General features: G+C 49.0%; 1 pseudogene; it reads left to right on the forward strand.

The window, feature by feature from the left end:
- Positions 1-7: 7 nt before the first annotated feature.
- LOC138995502 (52 kDa repressor of the inhibitor of the protein kinase pseudogene) lies at positions 8-5,486 on the forward strand (annotated as a pseudogene).
- The last annotated feature ends 514 nt before the right edge of the window (positions 5,487-6,000 follow it).

Here is a 6,000-nt window from a genome sequence, read left to right on the forward strand (position 1 = left end):
AGGGATCATGAAAAGCATCCATGACAGTAAGGAGGTGGGTATAGGGTGGGTGCTGTCATTGAAAAGGCAAGGAGAGCAGGGAGAGCTCGATTCCGGTCAAGGGCTCATACTGCCCAGGTCACGGGCTCCAGCCCCACTAGGGGGCATGCAGGAGCTGGCCAATCCATAATTCTCTCTCATGGATGATGTTTCTATCTCTCTTCCTCCCTCTCCCTTCCTCTCTGAAATCAACAAAAATACATCTTTAAAAAAAAGAAGTATGTGTCTATCATTTTACTTTTAAAAAAAATGTTTTTATTGATTTCAGAGAGGAAGGGAGAGAGAAAGAGAGATAGAAACATCAATGATGAGAGAGAATCGTGGATTGGCCGTCTCCTGCATGTCCCCCACTGGGGATCGAGCCCTCCACCCATGCACATGCCCTTGACCGGAATCAAACCAGGGAAGCTTCAGTCCCCAGGCTGACGCTCGATCCACTGAGCCTACAAGCCAGGGCTATCATTTCACTTTTTATCCAATCCCAGAGGTTTCCTCCCGCCCCCCGCCACTCCCCACTCCACTCCACCCCACCTTTGCCTCCCTCCTTCCCTCCTTCCCTCCCTAATCTATCACCAGTGGATTTTCTGTAACCGGCTTTCATCTCCTCCTTGGATTGTCACTTACCAAACAAAGTCACGCCCTGGCCGGTTTTGGTCAGCGGGTAGAGCATCGGCCTGGGGAACGAAGGGGTCCTGGGTTTGATTACAGTCGAGGGAGCAGGCCCGGGTTGGGGGCTCGATCCCCAGTAGGAGGTGTGCAGGGGGCAGCCGACCCGGTGATTCTCTCTCTCATCGTGGGTGTTTCTCTCTCTCTCTCTCTACCTACCTCCCTCTCCCTTCCTCTCTGAAATCTATGAAGATATATTAAAAGACACACACACACACACACACACACACACACACAATGACAACAACAACACAAAGGTATTATTCCACCTCCGTGGAGTAAAAAGTGTACTTGTACAATGTTTTGTACTTGTATTTCGTGCTATTAAAACACGAACATTAAAACGGGGTATTTGGAGCGGCGATGAGAGGATAAAAGGGAGGGATTGACCTTTGCCGTTTCAAAATGGCAGCTGCCGCCCTAACTGGTTTGGCTCAGTGGGTAGAGCATCGGCCTGCGGACTGAAGGGTCCCGGGTTCGATTCCGGTCAAGGGCATATACCTTGGTTGTGGGCACATCCCCAGTAGGGGGTGTGCAGGAGGCAGCTGATGGAGGTTTCTTTCTCTTTGATGTTTCTAATTCTCTATCCCTCTTCCTTCCACTCTGTAAAAAAATCAATAAAATATATATTTTTTAAAATGGCGGCTGCCAAGTCACTGGAGCCAAAATGGCGGCAGCCTACTTGCACGCCGCGCCCCCCCCCCCCCCCCCCCCCCCGCCCTACTGGGGATGGAGCCCACACCACAGGCAGGTGCCCTTCTCTGGACTCGAACCCGGGAGCCTTCCATACGCAGGACGACTCTCTATCCTCTGAGACAAATCAGTTAAGGCTAAAACTCCCTACTTTGACAGAAAGGATGACTCCTTTATTCCCACACAACTGTGCACAACGAAAGGAGCCACATGCTAACCCCACGAGCTCAGGGAAGGGCTGCGTGGTGGTCTTGCAAACTGAAAGGCCTAAAGCGACCACAAGTCTAGTCTGAAGGGAGACTGTTACTAAGAGCAGTTGTGGTGGCTGGTCGCATCTGAGGCCAGAGTCTTCCCTGACCAGGTCAGTGTTTACCTTAACTGAACCTATGATCCTTTTGCATCTAACACAACATAACTCTGAAATGTCAGAGGAACTTGTAACATCCCGCCGTCCCTGCACCAGCCCACCCCGCCTCCATCCCCTTCCCCTCCCCCCACCCCACCCCACCCCACCCCCACAAGCAAATGTGCCTGGGGGCTCTGCAGGACAGACCATAAATTCCTTCATTGCTATTGTTATCACGTGTATTGTTGCCTGTTAACTATCTATCCTGCACCCACCTCAGGAAAAGAAGTAGGTGAGGCCCTGGCCGGTTTGGCTCAGTGGGTAGAGCCGAGGTCAGCCTGTGGCGGACCTTAAGGTCCGGGGTTCGATTCGGGTCCCGGGTGCATGCCCGCCTGCCCAGGTCATGGGCTCGAGACCCACTAGGGGGTGTGCAGGAGGCTGCCAATCCAAGATTCTCTCTCATCGTTGAGGTTTCTATCTCTCTCCCATCCTCTCTGAAATCAATAAAAATATATTTTACAAAAAAGAAGTATGTGTCTATCATTTTACTTTTTATCCAATCCCAGAGGTTCGCCCCACTCCCCACCCCCACCCCCACCCCCTTTGCTTTCTCCCACCTTCCTCCCTCCCTCATCTATCACCAATGGATTGTCTGTAACCCACTTACATCTCCTCCTTGGATTGCCGTGTATAAAACAAAGTGCCGTCCTGGCCTGTTTTGGTCAGTGGGTAGAGCATCGGCCTGGGGACCCGAAGGGTCCGGGGTTCCATTCCAGTCAAGGGCGCAGGCCCGGGTCACGGGCTTGCTCCCCAGTAGGAGGTGTGCAGGAGGCAGCCGATGGGTGATTCTCTCTCATGGTAGATGCTTCTATGGCTCTCTCTCCCTCTCCCTTCCTCTCTGAAATCAATGAAGATATATTTTAAAAAGCCACACAAATGTATTATTGCACTTCCATGTAGTGAAAAGCATACTTGTACAATGTTTTGTACTTGCATTTTGTGTTATTAAGACAGTGCTGGGCATGGGGGGGGGGGGGGGAGTGCTGGACCGGCCCCGGGTGGAGGGGGTGGGGCGCCAGCGAAGATGCCAAACTTCTGGGGGGGAGGGTAGGGGGCGGCGCCGGCAGACTGCACGCAGAAGAGCATGCAGTCAGATTTGGCCTTCTTCAGGTTCCCGAGGGATCCGGCCAGATGCCAGAAGTGGGTGGGAAATTGTAGGAGAGCAAACTTAGAAGATAAAAAACCTGAACAATTCAATAAACATTATCGATGATGTGCCAAACACTCTGAGACCTCTATGATCTGTAGAACTAGTCCTTCCTTATAGGACAGTTCTTCGAGATAATGTAATACCAACAATAGGTGATCTTACCAATCATTTGAACAATCCACATAGTAGACATAGAAAACGAATAAAAGAATTGAGCGAAGATGAAATCAGGACATGGAAACAGGAAAAAAAATTGACGAAACTTCTGAACAGGAACAAAAGCAAACAGAGCGATCAACAACAGGCTGGCTCAGAACTTCAATACAGAAGGGGGTGAAGAACAGGATGAAGACACTTTACCTTTAACCCTTGAAGAGAAAGTAAACCAAAGAATACTTTAAAATCTTTATTTGCAATTTTGATTCTTATGAGAAAACAAAAGATACCTCTAGATCAGCGGTTCTCAACCTGTGGGTCGCGACCCCTTTGGTGGTCGAACGATCCTCTCACAGGGGTCGCCTAAGACCATCGGAAAACACATGTATAATTGCATATTGTTTTTATGATTAATCACTATGCTTTCATTATGTTCAATCTGTAACAATGAAATTGGGGTTCACCACAACATGAGGAACTGTATTCAGGGGTCGCGGCATTAGGAAGGTTGAGAACCACTGCTCTAGATGGACATGAAGCTGATGAAATCCCAGAAGGCCTCTTCACTCCCGATAACTTTCAGGCAGGCAGGCAGGCAGGCAGGCACTGTCGGAGTGCCCGATAAATTCTGGTGAAGAGGTTCTCTCTGAGCAGTCAACGCACCGTTCTGTTCAAAAGTACAAGCAGAAGCAGATGCTAGAGATCTATGAGAGCCGCATTGGGGGAAGGAACGCTCAGGGGAGTGAGAGACTCTCCCTTCTTTTCCATGGCCCCTGACAGAGGGACGGACGCACGCACGCACGTAGTGGACACAGCAGGGGAAGAGCACCTGCCCGCGTTGGGGAGGTTTGCTGACGAAGCTCGTGACCTGAGAGAGGAATCTGTGGGTTTCCTGCCTTCTGAAGCCGCAGCCGAAATTTTGGCTATGACATTTCCCACGATGAGACCAGAGAAGTGAGGATTACGCATGGAATATTGTCGTGGCCAGGCTTACATTGTGTCCAGTGGCTTTCCTTCCAAAACGAAAGTTGTTGCTTCTAGACTTTTGGAGAAACATCCCTCCCCAAGCTGTCCACACACTCTGCTCTTCCCTGTGCCTGAAGTCCGCGGTCGGCCAGATCGGTGCCTGTCACGGGAGCGTCTGTTGCGTTTGGAACAATGGAGGAAGTTTGATCTTTTTTCCATCCGTCACCACAACCGCTTTTAGAGCTTGACAGTGTCGTTTCTATCCTCTTCCAGAACAATGAAGAAAGCGGGAAAGAACTGAAGGAAATATGCCATTCTCAGCGGGCGGGCAGGCACGGTGCTTTTGAAATTGTAGTGGAGCTCCTGCGAGCGCTTGTTTTCTGTGTAGGCGGTATACATGAGGACACACATAGTAGATGGGAAAACTGTACAGCGGGCCGAGCATTCGCACTCTGCAGTGCAGCAACGGATTTTGATTTCGTGGTTACCATTGTTGTTCTTAAAAACGTTCTACCTTTCACAGGAGCCTCCGCAAAAAATCTCCAGGGTCAGACCTCTGATGTCTTCTCTGCAGCCAGTAGCTCGACTGCAGGCGCTGCATTCGCTACATGAAGGGATGGAAGATAATGAAGTTTATTGTGAATTTTGGTTTGAGGAAGCCACTGATTTGGCAACCACACTTGCTATTCTGATGAAGCTCCCTGGGAAGCTCCGCAGAGCTCAGCAAGGGAACCTGGAGTCTCAGCTGACTTCCGAGAGGTGCTATAAAGAGCCTGTAAGCGTCAAAACAGTGGAACACATTGTTCAGGAACTGAAAGAGATAGTCTCAGAACAGTTCCTCCAAAGCTCTTCAATGCTGATCTCTGGTCCCCTCTGTCACGGGACGGCTCAAATTCAATACGCCGGAGGAGCACCAGGCTGACATGTACGGCAGCGACTTACCCAATCCCGATGCAGCACTCTCAGCTGAGCTGCATTGTTGGAGAATCAAGTGGATACCCAGAGGAAAAGACATAGAGCTTCCATCCACCATGGCACCCTCCACCTGCCAGACATCAAGTTTTTTCCTCATGTTTATACATTGCTAAAGGTCCTATGAATTCTCCCTGTGATGAAGGTTGAGAACGAACGCTATGAAAACGGTCGAAAGCATCTCAAAGCACACCCGAGGAACACTTTGACAGGGCAAAGGTCAAGTAGCTTAGCTTTGTTTAACATGCATTTCGATGTGAAACACGATTTGGATTTAACGGTGGACACATACATCAAAGTCTACACAACTAAGAGCTTCCTACAGATAATTCCGAAAGTGTCGGAAATACCCGAGGGACTTTTAAAATGCGTTCTCTCTTATATCTGATATTGAAAAAAAATCTGAGAAATTTGAAAGGAAACAGAGAAAAGCTGTAAGATATAGGTGGGTCACTTAATCACTGGATCTCTTGAGTAGAGTAGCCACTGATCCTCTGCTTAAATGGCCACGGTGTGAACTCTCATGCTTTGGAGAACTAACTGTTGTTCTTCCAGAGGGCAGCAGGCATCATCGGAAGCGCCACGTTGCACTTCTGTGTGATCTCTGCTGATGGCACTTTGGGCTTGTTTTAGTGAGGTCATTGCAGACATCACATTCATTGTCACAGTTGTTGGGCATTGAGTTATCAGTTCTTTGAAGAAATAAATTTTGAGAAGGTGTGGGAGGAATCTGTTTCATAAAATTGTGCAATGAAGCTCACGACGAACCTCTGACTAGCAGGAGTTTTAAGTGTGCTACGAGAAATCTGTAACCAACAGTGAAATGACCAGCTAGTGAAAGAAGCATGAGCTTTCCAGACAAGGATTTCGGAGTGGATTTTTGTCTTTATTCGATGATCTTAAACAAATGACTGTGAAACATTGAAGAAAGAACCCGCCATCCTTACACCCA

This window comes from Myotis yumanensis, unplaced genomic scaffold (genome assembly GCF_028538775.1).
Source record: "Myotis yumanensis isolate MYYU_CA2020_CCGP unplaced genomic scaffold, mMyoYum1.0.hap1 SCAF_17, whole genome shotgun sequence".
NCBI lineage: Eukaryota > Metazoa > Chordata > Mammalia > Chiroptera > Vespertilionidae > Myotis > Myotis yumanensis.